Source organism: Pelobates fuscus, chromosome 8, assembly GCF_036172605.1.
Source record: "Pelobates fuscus isolate aPelFus1 chromosome 8, aPelFus1.pri, whole genome shotgun sequence".
Taxonomy (NCBI): Eukaryota; Metazoa; Chordata; class Amphibia; order Anura; family Pelobatidae; genus Pelobates; species Pelobates fuscus.
The window spans coordinates 49,724,635-49,746,045 of record NC_086324.1 but is presented as its reverse complement, the minus strand read 5'-3'; the positions used below and the strand labels follow the sequence as shown (position 1 = coordinate 49,746,045).

Genomic DNA, 21,411 nt, shown 5'->3' with positions numbered 1-21,411 from the left:
CCGCTCAGGGGTGGGGGCCAGGGGGGAGGACATTAGGTCCCCCCTCCTTATTATTACTTAGGGCCCCCACCCACCGCTCAGGGGGACAATAGGTCCCCCCCATCATTTTACTTTAGGGCCCCCACCCGCCGCTTAGGGGTGAGGGCTGGGGGGGGCAATAGGTCCCCCCTTTAGTTTAAAAGCCCCCACTCGCGCAACGCGGGTGGGGGCTCGGGAGGGGCTGCTGTGGCCTCTCTCTGTGGCTGCTCACTGTTTACTAGAAATGTCCTTACTCGCGGTATAGCAAGTCGGGGCAAAATTTACTAATACTAAGTCATTTTTATTTATTATTAGTAACTTTGGCTGAAAGACCAATTTGGGTCAAACAGCCTTTTGGTAGATAACTCCCTAATACCATGGGAATTAGGGAGTTGTCTACTAAGCTGCTGCAATAGTCCCAAGGTGCCGAAGTCCCGAAATGCCGAAGTTCCGAAATTCCAAAGTTCTGAAGTGTCGAAGTGCCGAAGTTGCCGAATTTCCGAAGTGTCAAAGTTCTGAAATTCCAAAGTTTTGAAGTGTTGAAGTGCCGAAGTGCCGAATTGCTGAAGTCCCAAATTGCAAAAATCCCGAATTTCGGGAATGCCGAACCGAACCGAAAATTTTCCCCATGCACATGCCTACTGTTTTTCTGCATATGGACATAATTTCTACATACAGTTTCCTAGTGACTATATTTTAAAGGGCATTGCAGGGTATTATGTAATTAACAGTCTACATAAACTTGGTTATTTACTAAAGTTTACTCGAATTTAAGGTCAAAACAACTGAAAAAAGTCCACTATGTTTTTATTTTGGCTACTTTGGCCTTATATTTAACCCCTTCCTGACCAGTGGCGTACCAGGTAAATCCGCCAAAAAATGGTCGTTAACGCACTTACGTTGGCACTTACCTGATCGATGGTGATCCCCCGCCGGCGATCGAGATCCTGGGGTCTGCATGGATGCTCAGGCAGACCCCCACTGCCCGATCCAGCCCTACCAGGCCATGTGATTGGAGGGTCCTTGCGATCACATGGCCGGAATAGCCCAGTTGTGCTGTCCTTGCAGGGGGCCTGCCTGAGCTGTCAGGCAGTCCCCCTAGTGCCTGAAAAAAGTTTATAAAGTTGATAAAAGTTAAAATAAACATTTATAAAGTACATAAATAGTACTTAGATCACATTATTATGTAAGGATAAAGTAGATGGCACTTCACGGTCTTTTTCATCAATAAAAATTAACTTTTATTGCTCCAAGTTAAAAATCAACGTTTCAGTCTGCAAATTCAGACATTCATCAGGACAAGGTTAGCCAGTGAAACATGCACACATATATACCCACAACACTAAACAATAATAATCAATTAACTTACCCCATCTGGGTGAAGGCATCCCTCAACGAGCAACCCGGTCCCTTTCCGCGCCAAAATGCCGATCAAGTCGTAATGATGTCATCACGCAAGCGTCAGTTGTGTCCCCGGCTGCTCGTCAGGGGTAGCCATGGCAACCAGACGCCAGTGCGGCTCATGAAAATAGCCGAGACTGCCGAGAGGCATGCCCCTTCTCTAAGTGAATAGCTAAACATATATACAACAATAATAAAAGGCAAAAATAAAATAAAAAGCTGGAGGGCAAGGTATAGAACAAGAAGCTTGGTCTTTACAGCAAGGTATTTCATACTCACAGTGAGCAACTCAATAAATCCAAAATAATCAAAGCAGGATCACTAAAATAACCAAGTAATTCTCCTGCTATTCAGAAATTAAAATGAAACACTAACATCTTGTGTGCCTCTGGGAACTACACATGACTATGTCTACAATGTCTAGATAGCACCACACAAATTCTATGTCCTCAAGCTCTATATACATACTAGTCTAGGGATAAGCATGCTACAAAAAGGTTACAATGTGGGACTGATATTAATGAAGCTATATTCTAAAAAACAGGCTGCTTATATACAACTTAGGGACAGATCTCTGTCTGAATCCCAGTTCACCATTATTGTGTAACCAAGCACATTCTCAATCAACAAAGACAGAAAGCAAGCATGTATTCAGACCTACATGCAAAAAGGACTGTCCTAACAGGACTGGAGAACAAATAAAGTCCCAACCGCAAACCCATATCAAAAAAATCATATAAGACAATAGACTACATATAAAATAATTCATAAATCACAATTACCCCACAAATGTCACAATTTGGATATGGCTCCCAATCGGCAAGTGTCGGCTACAACCCCTTTCCTATCCCCCTGGGTGGGTAGTGGGTTGCCAATCAACGTGCCATTGTGGCCATATATGGAACATAGAACACATATTGACGATCGCTACTGTCCCTTCATCATAGGTACTGATATCTAACAGCCTTTCCCCCAGGGTGGGCTCTAGAGTTTATCAGGCCTATTCGGGGATCATTGTAGGGATACGAAGATTATAGTCCTCCCATATCAAAGGAAAACTGCCAGGGAATATTTTTCATTGAGTCCCTTTGGTGATGTAGTATCAAGTGTTCTGATCCAGTGGATCTCCCTTTGTAGCAGCAATTTCTTCCGGTCTCCACCTCTTCTCGGAGGTGGGATGTGATCGATTGCCATTAGTTTGAGCGACGGTATAGAATGTCCTGCTTCTAAGAAGTGTCTAGCCACTGGTAATTACGAAGCATTATCCCGGTAAGCCACACGGATACTAGAGCAGTGATTATGAATCCGTTCTCTTAGAGGAAGGTCTGTTTTACCTATATATGCAAAGCCGCAGGGACATTTAAATTTATAAACAACAAAATCACTAGTGCATGACAACCGGTGTTTGATGGTGTATTCTTTACCGGTATGTGGATGTGAAAAAGTCCGGCCTAGGACCATATGTCCACATGTGACATCCCAAACATCTGTAACAGCCATAGTTACTGGTAGCTGATTACATTTTTTATAGCAATGGCTGGGGTCAGTTTTAACTAACAGATCCCTGGGGCTTTTGTTCCTCTTGTAACTCATCATCGGTGGAACAGAAAACTCATTAGGAAGAGAGGTATCGTTGCGGAGTATCCTCCAATTCGCATTAATGGACCTTTGTCAAGGCTGTGGAAGCCGTATTATGTACAGTTGGAAAAACCAAACGTTGGTTCCTATTGTCAGAAGTGACCTCAGCGAAACGGCACCTTTTTAACCCCTTAACCCCTTAAGGACCAAACTTCTGGAATAAAAGGGAATCATGACATATCACACATGTCATATGTCCTTAAGGGGTTAAGGACCAAACTTCTGGAATAAAAGGGAATCATGACATGTCACACATGTCATGTGTCCTTAAGGGGTTAAGGCATTCCTCAAGGTTGCTTTTTTATACCCACGTTCCAAAAACTTGTCCCACATTGTGTCTATTTGTTCTTGGGCTCTGTCCGGGTCCGAGTTGTTCCTATAGACTCTCAAAATTGCGAATAAGGCAGAGACGCTTTCAATGGGTTTGGATGAAAGCTCATGGCATGTAGGAGCGTGTTGCGGTCGGTGGGTTTAGTAAAAAGAGTATATGTTAATTTACTGTTCTCAATGCTCACCCTCACATCCAGAAAGTCAACAGTTGTAGGACTAGCCATCATTGTGAGCTCAATATTAGAGCTTGCCATGTTAATTGAGGCTACCATATTAGAGGCAGTGTCAAGGTCCCCCTTAATGATTAGAAACAGATCGTCAATGAACCTCGCATACATAAGGATCTCGGTTTTAAACGGTTCCAAAACAGTTTGCATACATTGGAGCCATGGCGGCACCCATAGAAGTGCCTGCAACCTGGCGGTACCAACTCTTCTCAAATCTGAAATAGTTACAGGTTAACACTACTTCTAATAATTCCATTGTATACTCAATGGGTGGGCCATGATAGTAAGGTGATTCAGCTAATGCTGTTTAGCTGCTGCTATACCTTCAAGATGGGGAATGACCGTGTATAAGCTTTTGACATCACAGGTCAGTAGCATAATTGGTTCAGAGGGTAGTACCAGGCAGGTCGTTAAGTTAGCAATTGTATCTTTCATTAGGAAGTCTAACCACTGAGCTATTGGTTCTAAGACTCCTTGTTTAGCCGACATAATAGGCCGTCCAGGAGGTTTCTTAACATTTTTGTGTACCTTTGGTAGAGTATATAGAATTGGGGTCCTAGGATTCTGCTGTCTCAAAAACTCATAAAGTTCACTGGTTAGATAATTAGCTTCCAGGCCTCTTTTGAGAATTTAATCAAGGTGGTATTGTAATTGTGCCATAGGGTCCATGGGGATTTGAGAATACGTCTGTCGGTCTGATAACTGATTCAGGATCTCATCACGGTAATCCGCATAGTCCAACATGACTATGCCTCCCCCCTTATCAGCTGGTCTTATCACAATTTTTTTGTCACAAAAGAGTGATGCAATAATATCTCTATCTTGTATATATATATATATAAATAAATTATATAATTATAAATATATATTATATATATATATATAAAAAATAATAGATATATATTATATATATATATATTGATATATATTTATAATTTATATACATATAAATATATATATATATATATATATAAAATTAACATCATATATATATATATATATATATATATATATATATATACATATATATAAACCAGTGAAAAAGAGTGCACTCAGGAGGACTTCTTAGGAAAAATATTTTCGGTTTATTTCACAAACGTGCAAACATTCAAAGACGATCAAGTCGACGTTTCAGTCCCCGAAAGACTTTTATCAAGACAGTGAATGGCGGGAAGAATAGTGATTTAAATACGGTAAAATTAGATTCTGATTGGAGAGTGAGCTATACGAAAGAGAGGCTGTGATGTCATCAGTGATGTGTCAGAGTTCAGAGAGCATCATCCCAGATAGGAATTAACCCCATAAGGTACAAACTAGTGAGAAAGAAATAGAAAATATGTGCGGCCGAGGAACAGATAATCTGCAAACTCAGACGTAATTAAAACACAAGGATGATAGTAAGAATAAAATGGAATCGGATAGAAATGCCACCCCAAGGTACTGATCTACTAAAGATCTAAAAAAGTAAATGCTCATGCAAGAAAAGTAATATTAAATTAAAGCTAGGGTGGCAAAATCCTACAAAGGAATTCAATAACCACGTGAGATACAGTCCTATATAAACAAAGTTACATGAATACAGTATCAAATGTAATCTAGATACATATAATTCTTAAAGTATAAAGACAGGCATGTAATGAGACCATTCAAACAATTTAGAGAAAATTAGAAAGAATTGGCTCGTCCCTATCTTTTCGGAATGAAACAATTCAAAGGGTTAATCTCATTCAGTCCCCCTGGAGATAATGTAAAAATCCAAAAAGCTTCTCTCTGAAGAAGCAGGTTATCTCTGTCTCCCCCCCCCCCCCCCTCAAAGGGGTCGGGATATGTTCAATGCCCATAAATTTCAGTGTTGGCAATGTGTGTCCCAACTCGAGGAAATGTTTAGCTATGGGGGTGGATGCAATCCCACTGGACAATGCTATCCTGATGGTCGACCTATGTCCCCTCATTCGTTCCTTTAAGTCATTAGACGTTTTCACAATGTACATAAGACCACAAGGGCATGTGATACGATAGACAACGTGTGTTGTAGTACATGTAATCCGTTGTCATATCTTGTACTCTTTGCCTGAATGAGGATGAAAAAAAGATTTTCCTGGGGTCATGTTGTTACAGGCCGTACATGGTAAACAGCGAAAACAGCCAGGGTTCTGCTGTATGAATCGGCTTGGGGTTTGTGTATCGGTGTGAACTAAATAATCTCTTAGGTTCTTATTTCTCCTATAGCTTATCATTGGAGTTTGTTGAAATATCACTGGTAATGTTTTATCCTTTTTAAGTACCTCCCAGTTGTTCCGTATCATATTGGACATATCACTGGATTGTGAATGAAAGGTTTGTGGAAAAATCAATCTAGTTTGTTTATTCTTTACCGTGGGTCCGTCTGTATATATCCGTAATGCCTTCGAATATGCTCTATCCAGTGTGTATCTTGGATATCCTCTCTGGGTGAATTTTTCAAACATTTCTTGTACCTGTACAGCAGCCCTCGCAACACGCTATTACATGCTACTAGCCATCATCCTCACAATTTGATTAAATCACTACCGGTATCACAATTTGCAAGGGTATTGAGGAATAATTCGGACTCCACGAGGGCTGCTGTACAGGTACAAGAAATGTTTGGAAAATTCACCCAGAGAGGATATCCAAGATACACACTGGATAGAGCATATGGCTCATGACATACTTGAAAGTAAGATTTTTCCTGCTAAGGGACATTATAAATAAATAAAACACATTCTTGTCTTTTACTATACACCTGATAATAAAAATACTCAGGATGTGCAGAACATCTTTTAAACCACAGGAACTCATAATTCCTTTTATCTAAATGTCCATAAATTAGTGCTCTTATTTAACTTGTAATGTTTTATATCCATGTACGATATTATGACTTAAATGAAACATTTGGATTTATTTTGTTTTCATAATTTGAATTTAAACAGGAAGTTTCATACACTGGGTGACATTAACTCATTCGACTACAAAGAGACTGCAAAATGTTGATTTTAAACAATAATATATTACTGTATGCTTTCAACTTTTGAAAACTCTAATTTATTGCAGACCCAAAGCCTTTTAAGAGACTGAAAAAATAAACAAAAACACATAGCTTGTAGCTTGTATGGAAGCACAAACTTTAATTCATAAATTATTATTTGTTTGCCCCAAGGAGAAGACTTTCGATTCTACACAAATCAGTTATTTTAGGCTGGGAAAGAATGGATACATGTTATATTTTACTAAGAGATTTCTGTAGTTTTATTTTATCTGTTTGTTTATATCTATACATGTCATTGTTGTTGTCCTTTTATTGTTTTTATTAAAACTGGGTTTGAATTTAAACCACTTAAACCTCTGCCACTTCCAGACTCGCCAACTTGTATTGTAGTGTTTGCGTGGAACGGGAGATATTTTTACCTGAAGTTCTACCTGATGGGTGGCAACATCTTCAGCTTCTGATGCTTCGTCCGCCAGGAGCCCTCGTCTCTGTTTTACTCTTCCACATGCATGCAAGTACTAAACAGACTATGGAAGTTGCTGTAAGACAGGGCTGTCCAACCTGCGGTCCTCCAGATGTTGCTGAACTACAACTCCCATTATTCCTTCAATGAAACAGATAGCCAGGGAATCATGGGAGTTGTAGTTCAGCAACATCTGGGGGGCCGCAGGTTGGACAGCCCTGCTACAAGACTTAAAAACCCATTAATGGAGCTCTGCTCGCAATGGGTGTGAAGATACTTTTTCCCACATATGTCGCTTGTGACGACTTCAGGGAAATGGCAATAGTTGATGGTGGAATTATCACCTTTTCCATTTTATCAACACAACTTTGCCCTTAAACCATTACTATCACTTTGGGTTTTTTAATCAATCATTTTTTGTACCTCTATTTCCCTTTTTATTTTTATTTTTTAAATTGACTTTTTTTAGTTATGCATAATGTATAGTAGGGACTAAGTTGTCTTATGGGAGTGTGATCTATGGCAATCTCTGGAAATAAGCGGAGCTTAAATAAAGTACCATTTCAGTTGCCAAGCTAATTTACCCACAATCCTTTAGTCAAAAAAATCCCACGGAAGGAAAACTGCAGACGCCATGGACAGAGGAGGACAATAGAGGCATCTAGGTGTTGAGATCCAGTGAAAGGAAGAAAATATAATAAATATAAACAAAGTTATGGGCAGTTGTGCACAGTGAAATCAATATGATACAGGGGGCATGAATGGGTCCTGTGTCACACCACACAACAATACCATGGTGTCGCGTCACAAATCAAACTGCACAGGACTTGGAAATGTAAACAATTTATACATCTAAAAAACGAATGCCAGCTTAGACGTATATGACGTCTGTAAAATATGTTTGAAATATTAAAGAACATTGAAGCATTTTTTAATGATCATGACATTCTCTAACAAATGTATGTGTTTGTTTACAGATTTGCACATTACAACTTCTCTGTTTACACAAATATTTACAAAACTTTCCACGAGACATAGAGTAACTTGTTTTTTTTCCCAACATAAACCAACTGTTTTGATAGAAGATAGACGTCAGAGTCTTCTAAAAGCAAAATATACACAGCTGTTTTTTTTAACTCATTAAAGGAAATTAGGATGCATGCTTTGTTAAAAAGACGTTCTGCAATCTTGCCAAACTCAGCGGTATTATCACTGTGGAGAATTAGTTTATTTAAGTATCATTATCTTGTTCAAGTCTTAGACGTGTGATGATGGATTTCTTTGGTTATATGCATCAGCATGGTTCCCTTCTAAATTGTGAACAGATTGTTACATTTCTGACCAAGAGAAAATAATAAACAGGTGTCAGTGCAGCTAAGAATGTCCACGTTGCCTCCTAGTCTTAATCATAACCTCCTTAGAGTTTGAAGAAACTTAAACTAAAATAACTATGTTTTTTTTAATATGAACAACAAACACAAATATAACACAATACAAAGAGAAACACGCACTATTAAATTAAAATATAAATATATAAAATAGTGGAAGGTACGCTATGAAGGAAGGATGGTAAATAGGGGAATGTGTTAGAATTAATGTGTGAGCTTGGACCAGCAAGTCAGAAACCTGTGCCAAAACATTTTCTTTAAATTGCGTAGAACCCCTATGAATTTTCCCCTCTGAATGACTCAGAACTTCCCAGGCTCCGTTAGCAAAAGTAACATATCCCAACTCAGTTCCCTTAGACCAGAACATGTGGCGGTGGGGGCAGCAGAGGGCAAGTGTTGAAATGAAGGTTAATAAAGTTTAGAGAGGGTGGGAGCTATGCCCTCCCACTTATTTTTTCTCCCATTGTGCATACTATAATATATATAAATGCTTGGATCTGAACCATTATTGTGGTGTGAGTAAAAGTTGAAGAATTTATTTATTTAATATTTATTTAGTAGTGATACTGTAGATATTTGATTATTACAATGAATGTAATTTTCATTTCATACTTAAAATGTTAGGATTTATTGCATGATCTTATTGCATGTGCTTGTTGAGAGAGTATGCGACCAATTGAATTGATAAATGACATTGCTAATTCTAGCGGTTACATATTTCACACTTATTTTTAGTTGCATTCCGTCTTGCCAAGATAGTTTTATTTGAGTTCTGCATTCCTCTGTGTTGCATTCTGGACAATTGGAGTAATATTCTTATGCCAGTTGTCCTAAAATATAAAGAAATAAAGTTACTGAACAAAAGAGGAAATTAACAGACTCCAACTTCACTATGGATTCTTAAAGAAATATAGGTAAGAAAAAAAAGTTTTACATAATCTTAAAGTGACACTATAGGCACCCAGACCACTTCAGCTGACTGCAGTGGTCTGGGTGCAGGGTCTTTTTCCACATGGTCACATATACCATTTATATGTGTATGCATAGTTATGTTTAAATAATATATACACCTTGCAATCTATTTTAATAACATTTTATGTTTTTCGTTGGACTGTACGTGTTACAAAGTTGGGATTGCCTAATGTGCATGGTTTATAGATGTCTCTCGTTTTATCTTGCCCGTATAGTTTTCACAGATGGTTAGTTTCATTTCCGTAGCAGCTTGGCCTGTTCAAAGAGATGTTGCTTGAGAAAAAATAGATGGCTGAGTGAAATCATCCGAGGTCATTTTCTGCAAGAAAAGTTTGATGTGCTCAAAGGGAAACAAAGCCTCTGGGTATTTCTTACTGAGTGATCAAAATGAAGTTCCATACCTGAGCTTTGTATTAGTGTGTGAAGTGTACGTATTTTAGAAATAATATTACTAATAGGAAGACTGTGAGAATAACAATTAAAGATTGATAAATTATAAGAGAATTAAAGATGTAAGAATTTGATAAAATGAACAAAATAAAAAACAAGCATGAATATAAAATTACACGCAAAAAACAAAATATCCAAAATACGGTGTCTTCGGTTAAACGTTCAAGTTCTACACCCAATTAATAAAAAAAAATAATAATAAAAAAAAAAGAAATCTTGTTTAACTTGCTGTTATGTCTCATTTCTATCAATTCTCTCCCTGTATTATTTATTTCTTATATTTTACTTTCAATGTACTTTGTTCAGACTTTACGATATTCTTGACCTCTGTCTCAAATGTTTATCTGTAAATGTCCTCCAAGGGTTATTTCCTACTACAAAATTGTGGTAGTCCAGTACATTGTATACTTATAAGGAATGAAATAAAACAACACGCAAGGGTTAACACCAACACATGTAGAGAAATATTAAAATAAATGCTGTCTTGAGCATAAAACTAAATTAAAATAACAGTAAGTGTTAACAAATGTTGCCCTTCATGCAAGCTTCAGATGCAGGTCCACTCAGTTTCCTGATATTGAGGATACTATGAGGTAAATATAGCACTTTTCAAGTCCGGAAGCGAAATGAGTTTTCCCTCCTACCAGACACTTTCTTGGAGTTGGTCTCTGGAACTTATTTGTAGATATCCATTAGAGAGACACATACACACTATGATGGTATATTCACATACATAAAGCTTATGAAAAAATATATTAACACATAAAATGTTCAACAATGACAGGTTCCTTACAATACATGTCACAATTGGTAAAACCATATAAAGAAGTAATTTAACTCAACCTTAATGGATCTTATACATGCTCAGCAGTTGGGCACACATATTTCACCTTTTACTCAGTCCATTAGATGTCGACTCTAATAATGTCCACATTGGTTTATTTGCATCAATTCTTCCAGTTAAGCCAGTTTCTTCAAATACGTTTTAAGCAGGTGATGTGGAAACTAATAATTCTGGTACTGTTTACCTGAGCTTGTATTTCACTGGAAGTTAATCAGTGATGTTGCAAAGCTCTTATTCAGAATTAGGTTATCTCTCACGCTGAGGTCCCATTTGTCCTGTTTTACCTCGTTTGGTACTGATGAGTGCCAGTTTTTCAAATCTTTGTTTCTAATGGCCATAGCAGTTACAAACAGGTGGTTAATTGATTACTATGACATTGAACCCAGAGTATATTTAAGAAGGACACTTTTATCTCTTTACTAATGTTTTCACACAGTGTTATAAACAGTTTTAGTCTTTCCTTCATTCCTTTGGGCAAAATGTTATTTTTACTTAAAAAATATTTTTGAATGAAATTTGCTTGTTGCTAAATCCGGCTTTAAGTATCAACTTAAAGGGACATGTATAAAATAATCCGTGTTTATGTTGTATTTTTCATGACATTTAGACTTTTTAATTGTCATTGTAATTTAAAGCATGATTTGAAAACCTAAACTAAGGGTCTTGGCAACTTTGGCCTCTGAATATTGTTGGACAAACACCAGTAAAATAGTATCTGAGCTTTGCATTCCTATAGGTAGTAGGTATATCTAGAAAAAAACACACACAAAAAAAAAAACTAAAAACATTATTACAAAACTTGGTCATAAAATACTAGGCAGTTAAAAGTATGTAAAAAATAAATGTACACACTAAATATACACAGCAAGGGGAATCATCATAATGTTATATCATCATGTTAGAAACATAGATTATAAACCATATACACAAGAGACTCAAATATCAGGAAATTAAATACAGAACTGGAAACAACTAATAAACACCTTATATCATAGTTTGTTATCCTTATTCAATCAAATGCCTTACCAATTACCAACAGGAAATCAAACCTTGTGCAATCAGTAACCTTTTCCTATAGATGAATCTCACCTGTAGCAGTAAAAAAGAAAACTCTTAGCAAAATCTTAGACGGTTGAAGATTCTGTAAAACTCTCCAGAATATCTCCAAGCACACACTTTGAAGCAGCACTTAGATGTAGCAACAAAATGGAAAATAAGGATGGAAATAAGAAAAAAGGGTGAATGTGGTGTGGTGAATATTCATATATAATGATGCATTGAGTTATCCAGTTTGTTTGGTAAATCTTGATCATCACCCACCTTTACAGTAAGAGAATTGATTTAATGTGATATGGGGCCAGATGTGAATCCTACTATAGCAAGCAGAGCTTGACGAATTTGGTATAATTAGTCACTGTGGACATATGGTCCATTGTAAAGAGGAACCACTGTTTAGCTTGTATATAAGGCATAAATGAGGCAGGAGATTTGTCTTACCTAGATCAGTGGTAGGGAACCTTCGGCACTCCAAAGATTGCAGATTACATCTCCCCTGATGCTTTAACAGTATTATGGCTGGAAGAGCATTATGGTAGATGTAGTCCACAACATTTGGATTGCCAAAGGTTGCCTACCCCTGACCTAGATATTCCCATCCACATTGCTCTACAAATGCAAAGGAGAAGTTTGTTTGACGTCTGGAGTTGTGTTTCCTTTCTATGTTCAACAAACCTGCCCAAAAGTCAGGTGCACTTTAAACATTCAGCAAGGGTTACATGGGGCAGTTCCGCCACATTTTCCTGTGTTCCTCTTTCCCCAAAATCCCCAGTGCAAAATGAAAGTGAAGGATACATATGGTCTAGTTGTGCCAAACAAGAGAGAAATATCACTGGGCAATGCAAAGTAAATTTCAGCATACTTTCAGTACGAGGAGAGTAAACTAAAGCGAAATAAGCACGTCAGAGTATGCTGCACTTTTTACATAGTATAAAACAGGCGAGTAAACAGTAAGATGTGTTTAAGCTTATTCCCCCAGGAGGCTCCCACATCAGATGTACAGGTGGTAAATAAATGTGAGTGGTAATACTGGATTTTCAAACAATGAATGAAAATAATTATTATACATCAATGCCTCCACATGGGCAGGTAGCAATAATGAGTAGCCAAGAGCCTTACTCACAGCTCAGTCCCGGAGCCCTGTTCAGCCTATGCCAGCTAGGGTTAAAGCACAGTCCCACATTGGTGAGTTATACTGCAGGGCATAGCACAAAGATGTAGGCAGACCAGTCGGGTCTCTGTTTCGTGTTTGGGTCCCACTCTTCACCTCAGGATGCAGTTACGATCCTCTTTGTGTTCTCATGAGAGGTTTCCGTGGAGCCACCTTGCGTTTGGGCAAAGTGCGGAGCTTGATCTGCCGCCATGATGGAACTTTCCCAGCAGGTTTCCGTGGAGCTGAGGGCTTGGGAGGGGAACTCCGTGGTAAGCAGCAGGTACCCATTTGCGGTGGGGCAGGATAGAGCATCCGGCATTCCAGTTGCTGCCAGAAGTTGGAGAAGAGTCGGTCCAACCTGGAGAGGATGTCATCTCGATCAGCACTTGAGCATGGACACCTTGCGGTGTCCACCATGTTAGGTAACAGCTTTCTCCAGTCGTACATCGCATCTCTGCTTGAGCTGGGTAGCCCCCCTGGGGTGGACTGGGATCAACCAAAGGGTGGGGGGCGGGAGGGTAACGGGGCACTGGTACATAACTGTCAGCCTTCGGGTTTCTCCGTTCCAGAAGTTCGGCCGCCATTCCTGTCCGGCGCACACTAGGCCGCATCCGTCACGGTGGAGCCAAGATTCCCCCAACAGGTTGTTGATCGCTTCTCAAACTGGTGTGTTGGGGATAAAGGACTTCGCTTGGCGTGCCCTGATTTGAGCACTAGTAGGCTTGATCATGCCTTTCATCGCAGGGCGATGGAGGAGCTTAGCCAAGACATGTCTGCTCTCCATGGCGGTCAGGCCCCGACCCCCATGTATGTGTGTTTTTGTGGGTTATTTTCTTTATGTCCTCAAATAACTTTAAGTACTTCTAGTACTTCAATAGAAATGAGCCAACAGGTTAAATAAATAATTCCAAACTATTTTACAAGGCAGTGCATTAAATAAATAATGGAATATTTGATATGTGAGTTAAGGCTATGCAAAGAAGGATTGTTCTTATATTACTTTCTACTCAATTTCAGTAGTGCTATCCTCTATGACTTTGATTGGGATGTAATTATTTATTACTCACTATTATATTAGTAATTTTGGGAATGTACAAATCATTCCTACTTAAAACTAACCTTTCTCTATCAATTCACGAGTTTATTTCCTTTTTTGCTAACTGCACAAAGCCTCATAAAGTGAGAACTCTAATGTCCCCCCCAAAATAAGCACTTGACTGCTGATCCAACCCGAACCCCAAAACAGTGCCAGCAAACACATTGACCTATCGGCTGTTGGAGTCCAACAGATGGCTTAAACCGTAAATCTAAGAGACCAGGGCAGCCTGCCGACCACCATTAGCTCTTGGAAGGCTGCGACTCCCCTAGCCGATTTGGTAGTTTCATCCCCTGGATCTGCGCTGGCCAGGAATACCGCAAGCTGTGACAAAACAAGAAACAAAACCAACAGCAACACAAACCAAAACCAACAGCAACATATAAAATACACGGGAGGGAGGGTGGGAAAGTTAGGATCCCTCAACTCTTCGGCAACTGGTGAGTCCCCTCCCCTTAAGCACCCTTATATCAGCACCCATTATTGTTACAAAAGTATCCCACTTAGTCACAGACCCTTAGCCTGCCCAGCAGTCATGTTCTCCCTTCCTTAGTGTCTAGGGAGATTCTTTATCTTTCTGGAAGATATTTCAAAATAAAACTAAAATTTGGCCATTGCTTTCTTAATTTGTTTTTCTTTTTGTATGATTGGCACATTAGGGGAAAATATGATCGCAAAAGGTTTGTCAGCATTTGTTTACTGTGATGGGGTTACTATCCCAGTAGAAAAATACTGGGGGTATCTGCAGTTTTATAAAGATTATAGTCATAGAAAAAAATGTATACGTATACAACCAAGACAAATTATACATGAGATGCATTGTCTGATGATGATGGATCGGGAGGACCCAATATTTTTTACTCCTGGCTAATTTTGTTCTGTGATTTCTTGTAAGAGGCAAAATAGTTTAAATAATTTGAGGTAATGTATAAGATAAGGTGAATTTCAGGGCTCTGACACCAGAATGCAGAATATATTTCTTTGTAGAATGCTGAAAAAAAATATTGGATTTAAAAAAAAAAATATTATTATTATTTATATAGCTCCAGCTCTTTATGCAGGGAGGGGATTTAATAACAAATGAGACAGACTATTACAAATTATGATAGGAACATGAGGCTGATGAGGACCGTGCTTGGATGAGCTTACAATCTATTTTCATTATGTGTGACACTTTCAAATAGCAAATAAAAGTTCATATTTTATTGCTAGTAAATACATATGTATTATATGTAGCATGATGTTGGATAAAAAGCATTTGGAATCCAGTCATGGAAAAATATATCTTTAACTACATTAATACTACATAATGGAAAATAAAATATGCAGTGTTTCCCCTTTACTGCTTCTAAATGGGGCAAACCAGCATCTTCACCCCAAAACTTGCCAGAAAAACAGTGGAACGCTATGTTCCCATACGGAAATGCCAAGAAGAAATTATTATTTTTTTAGGGATTTTTTAATTAAGCACTCGATAGTGGTGAGTTAAATTCGATTTGCATGTTATTCTGCATTTATGAATGTGATCGGATGTAAAAGTAATGCATAAAAGGATTAGGTAATAATTTCTCTGACACATTAAGACATTCTACGAGTCACTCTATGAGTGTCATTTATTTATATTTAACAGTTTTGATATTGATATCCATGCCTTTAAAGTAAGGCAAACTAAGGTTTTTTTCACCAAATGTTTAACTGTGCTCCAATCAAAATGTGAGTTACAAAATATAGGATTAAATATCCAAATTAGAGGAAAAAGTTATGTATGTTTTTAATTTGTATTCCACAGCAATGGCCCTGCCAGACACAGTCTATATGTGGTACAGAGTCTAACTGTAAAGCACTGAGTTGGTCTGGGACTGTTTCAAGACCAGGGGCACTAAGGGTATTATTTATATACGAAGCAAACAATAGGATCCTTGTGCATTACCTGCCCATACTCCCACTGGGCGCTGCCAAATTGGTGTCTTTTTTTGTTTTCCTTACTGTCAGTCTTCTAGTTTGGAGTTTTCTCAGACTGGTTATAGGTTAGGTGGTATCACAGACTTACCTTTAACAACTAGGAGGGTTCAAAGGGGAACCAATGTGACAGCTTGTTAGTTTGTGATCAGGGATGAGTGTGCTGTGAGCAAGGAAATTGCAAAATTCGGGAAAAAAAGCTAAATTTCAAACAATTTTTCAGTTTAGCCATTCTTTCATCTTGGCAGGTTTTGGAGTAAAATTAGCAATTCTGCAGTCAATTCTCTAAATTCCTAGATAAGTGAATAACCCCTTAAGGATTCACAAGCTAAGCTTATTTAATATAATAATTATAATAACTAATATTTATATAGCGCCTTTCTCCCAGTGGGACTCAAAGCGCTTTTCAGCGCACGCTCTGGGAATTAACCAAATCGGCAGCTGAATAGTAATAGATGTTATTATAAATATATATGTGTAACATTAATTTAAAGTGTAGAATTAAACTGGATAGTTGTTGGTACAAGCATTTAAAAAAAAAAAATTCTTTCATTTTACACATTTTCCATAGTAAAATTTCTCGCATTTAGGGATCTTTACTAATTATATCTTGGACATCTGAAGAAAGCAATCACATTCCCATAATAGTTTTAGGATGATATTCTGCAAGGGGTTACTTTAAATTCCTAGACTTTATGTCAATCAAAAGATGAAAAGAAAATTATTGACCAGATTTTATAATTGCAGTAAAGGTGTTTTGGAAAAGGTTTTTTCAAACTGCCAGTTGACATGTAGAAAAAAAATGTCAGCAACAGGGTTCATATGGTTCTATTCTTGAAACTAATGTGTAAAAATGCATGTGTGTATCAAGCAGTGTTAAAACCTATTCAAGCTGTTTCTACATTAATAAGACAGTAAAAAAAGTCACATAAATCAATATTTGTGTTTTAAAATAGTTTTATGTAAAGATTTCTTAAAATTTTGAGTTGTTTTCTTTATTAATTGCCTTGTCATTTGATTTCATATAATTTTTCACCCAAATCTTACCTGACAATAAAAAGCCTACCTTAAAATCAGTCAAACACACAAATAATCAAACCAACAAACAAACACAGCTTTAATTCCTTAATCAAATGGTAAGCAGTCGTTACAATCTTGGCCCTGTATACGCTCGGCCAAAATATAATGTTCCCCTTATTTAGCTTTGGCAGCTCTATCCAGCACGACAGTAAGCAGCTTTGGAATAGGATCCTGAAAGAACAGTTTGTTACGATGCCATTTAGACAGTCATCAGTCCGCAAAGCGGCACTGTAACTCCGTACTTACCTTTTCTCAATCGCTTCCAGTTCTCTTCCTCCTTCCTACTTTGTCTTTCTTTTTTCCATTTTTCATCTTTTTCTAACTAAACATAAGACAAAGTAGAGACTACTTTGTTTAATGTATTTTGCCTACGCTTGACTTTTTTAGACTCTGGGCAGAGCTACCACCATCTAGAAGTGCCAATCACCACATAGAATAGGCTATTTCTATGGAGTATCCTGCAGTCTCATAGTGAGTGACGTTGGCTCCTGGTGTTTCAGCCAGAAGAAGATGGCGGTGCCCGAGAGGGACAGGTTTAGATAAAGAGAACTTTCCCTGACCCACAGCCACTGGGCCCCCAGCAGGAATGTCACTGCCGGGGGTCTTTGCAAAATCTGCAAAGTCCCCAGATGGCGATAGTGCCGTTTTAAGGCGATAGTGCTACTTTGTGCAAATATGTTGTTTGATTATACCATGCTTATTATTTTACTCTAGACTTATTGACATCTGATTTAATTACTGCAAAATCAAAAGTAGACAATTAACTCAAGCTGTAATGTTTAAAATGCAAGCATGTTTACTTATAGTAGTTATATTGTGTGCTGCTCATTTTTTATTATTATTTATAAAGTGCCAACAAATTCCGCAGCGCTTTACAGTGGGTGGACTAACAGACATGTATTTGTAACCAAACAAGTTGGACGCACAGGAACAGAGGGATTGAGGGCCCTGCTCAATGAGCTTACATGCTAGAGGGAGTGGAGTGTAGTGACACAAAAAGTAAGGGTAGCCTAGAAAGGTAGGTTGCTAGGATAGTATTCATTTAGGGCTTCGTGTTTTGTTTTGATGACTGTTGCAGGAGAGGAATCAGGGTGCAGGGAGGGAAAGCTGTTCACAGTTTAATTGATATACTTTCCTAACGAAGATTTTTTTTGAAGGAGTGGAGATTGGATGAAATTGTAACAGAGAAGGGAAGGGTGTTCCATAGGAACAGTGCATCCCTAGAGAAGTCTTTAAGGAGAGCATCAGAGGTAAGAGTACGAATAGAGGTTAGACGTGGTTCTCCGCCAGAGCGTAGGGGCCTAGACAGGACATATTTGTGTATTAGTGAGGATAAGTAGGTCGGAGCAGTATTGTGTAGAGATTTGTAAGCAAGTATCAGGATCTTAAATTGAGTCCTATAGCTTACTGAAAGCCAATGTAGGGACTGACAAAGCAGGGAGGTGTGGGAGGTGCGGGCGGACAGGAAGATGGGCCTCGCCACCGCATTCATTATAGACTGTAACGGTGCAAGGTGGGAGCACGTAAGACCACTGAGAAGCTGATCGCAGAAGTCAAGGCGAGAGAGAACAGTGGCATGGACCAGGATCTTTGCCATATCAGGCGTGAAATAGGGTCGGTTGCACGCAATGTTTTTAAGATGGAAGCGGAAGGAGAGGTCGGAGTCAAAGAGAACACCTAGGCAGGTAGCCTGAGAGGTGGAGCGGATAGTAGAGCCATTGACTTGGAGGTAAACAGACATGGGAGTAGCAACACTTGAGTTCTGTTTTGGACAGGTTTAGTTTAAGGAAATGAGCAGCCACCCAGTTGTAAATAGCAGAGAGACAGTTAGAGACACGAGTCAAGAGAAGTGGTGAGAAATCAGGGGAGGACAGATTAAGTTGCGCGCCATCCGCATAGAAATGATACTGGAAGCCGAAGGAGCTCATGAGTTTACCAAGGTAGGCAGTGTAGATTGAGAACAATAGGGAACCAAGGACAGACCCTTGGGGAACACCAACAGAGAAGGATAGGGGAGAAGAGACAGAGCCAGAGAAAGAAACACTGAAAGAGCGCTGGGAGAGGTAGGAATAGCACCAGGAGAGAGCGGTATCTCATAGACCGAGATTACAGAGAATGAGAAGAAGCTGTTTATGATCAACAGTGTCAAAAGCAACAGCAAGGTTGAGGAGAATTGGAAAAGAGTAGTGGCCACAGGATTTTGCAGTGATAAGATAATTGTATACTTTGGTCACAGCTGTTTCAACAGAGTGACGAGCACGGAATCCAGATTGACGCGGGTCAAGCAGAGAGTTGGATTCAAGGAAGTCTGTCAATCTTGCATACACAACTCTCTCAAGGATCTTGGAGACAAATGGCAGTAGTTGGACGGGGAATTAGAGTCAAGGTTGGACTTTTTCAGAATCAGGGTTACGGTTGCATGTTTGAAAGGTAGAGGAAATGTGCCAGAGGAGAGGGAGAGATTGGAAATTTTAGTGAGTGGCAGAGCAAGAGAAGGAGACAAAGTGCGAATGAGATACGAGGGAATAGGATCGAGGGAACAGGTGGTGGGCTATAGGAACGGAGCAGAGCAGAAAGCTCTTCTGCTGTAGCAGGTGCAAATGAGCATAGGACAGCTAAGGTATTGTGGCTAGGAGTAGTGAGGGTGGTCTACTTTGGGTTGCGGGCAGGGGTCAAGTCCTGGGGAATAAAGTGTGGGAACTCATCCAAGAAACCACTCCAAAATAATATACACTTGTATATATATATATATACACACGTGCTCACACACACACATATACATATACACACATATATATATATATATATATATACATACATATACATACACATATACATATACATACACATATACATATACACATATATACATATACACATACATATATATATACATATACACATACATATATATATATATATATATACATATACACATACATATATATACATATACACATACATACATATATACATATATACACACGCATACACACACACTGACACACATACTCAGACACACACATACACAGACACACAGACACACACATACTCAGACACACACACACAGACACACACACACACTCACAGACACACACAGACACTCACACACACACACAGACACTCACAGACACTCACACACTCACAGACACTCACAGACACTCACACACTCACAGACACGCATACACACTCACAGACACGCATACACACTCACAGACACGCATACACACACACATACTCAGACACACACACTCACAAATTATTGTTATTTTTATTAAAAAATGTCCACCCAGCCTCCCTAACTGTCTCCATATCAGACGCGGCGAGGGAGCTGTGTTCTCTCTGCTCCCTCTTGCCACGCAGGCAGTCTACTGATGCCAGGAGCCGGAATGTGACGTCATATTCCGGCTCCCGGCATCAGCAAACGGCGCGCGGAGAGAGGGAGCAGTGAGAACACAGCTCCCTCGCCGTGTCTGATATGGAGACAGGTGCCTGCTGGGGGGGGCACCTCTTGGGCCCCGCCATGACGGGGAACACGGGGGCATTTGGGGGCCGCATTTTTTGCTGCCCCCTGAGTGCCTGCAGGAACAGCGGGAACGGGGTTCCTGCTGTAAAAAATAGATAGAAGAAATGGAACATTGGAGAGATTAGAGTTAGTACAGAGATTGGTAAAGATGAGTTTGAAACCGTTATGTAACCGTTATGTAATTAGAGCAATGTCCCCTATTTTTCCCATCATATTTTTCACATCATAAATGCTGTAGACCATGTGCCAGTGTCAAAATAAATTTAAATGTATTTTTTTCTTTTTTTTAAAGACATCAGTAAAATTATTTTTTTGTGACGTATAGAGTAAATATGCTGTACAGATCTGTCCTCTAAAAATATAGGGAATAGCCTACCCTACTCAATAATAATACACAACTGATCCAAGATTCTGCAATAATGCAAAAAGTTAAATAATACCTACTTGCATGGAATAATTTTCACAGCAATAGTTTTAGTGAATATTAAATAACATGGTTCCCATTATCCAATAGGAATCCACAGACTACCTTTCAATCCAATACACATTGCACATGTATGTTTGCCTGCTTCAACATCTAAGGATATGTACCCCCAAGTACTGGGACAATCTGTAAAGTGTAGCAAGAGACGATACAATGTTCACCTTACATCCTAATGTCCACTACCCTCCCCAACTTTTTAAATGGACAAAGAGGATACTTTAATTTTAAGGATGTGATTGGGGGAGTAGCTAAGTGCAGGGCCATTCTGAGACATTTTATGTCACTTACAATTATGCAAATAAAATGTAATTTAGATCCA

At 38.9% G+C, this 21,411-nt stretch overlaps 1 protein-coding gene across 2 annotated transcripts in view; it reads left to right on the top strand.

The window, feature by feature from the left end:
* The window catches only part of PDE1A (phosphodiesterase 1A), a 314,453-nt gene that overhangs the window by 173,057 nt on the left and 119,985 nt on the right, over positions 1-21,411 (top strand). The window lies entirely within an intron of this gene.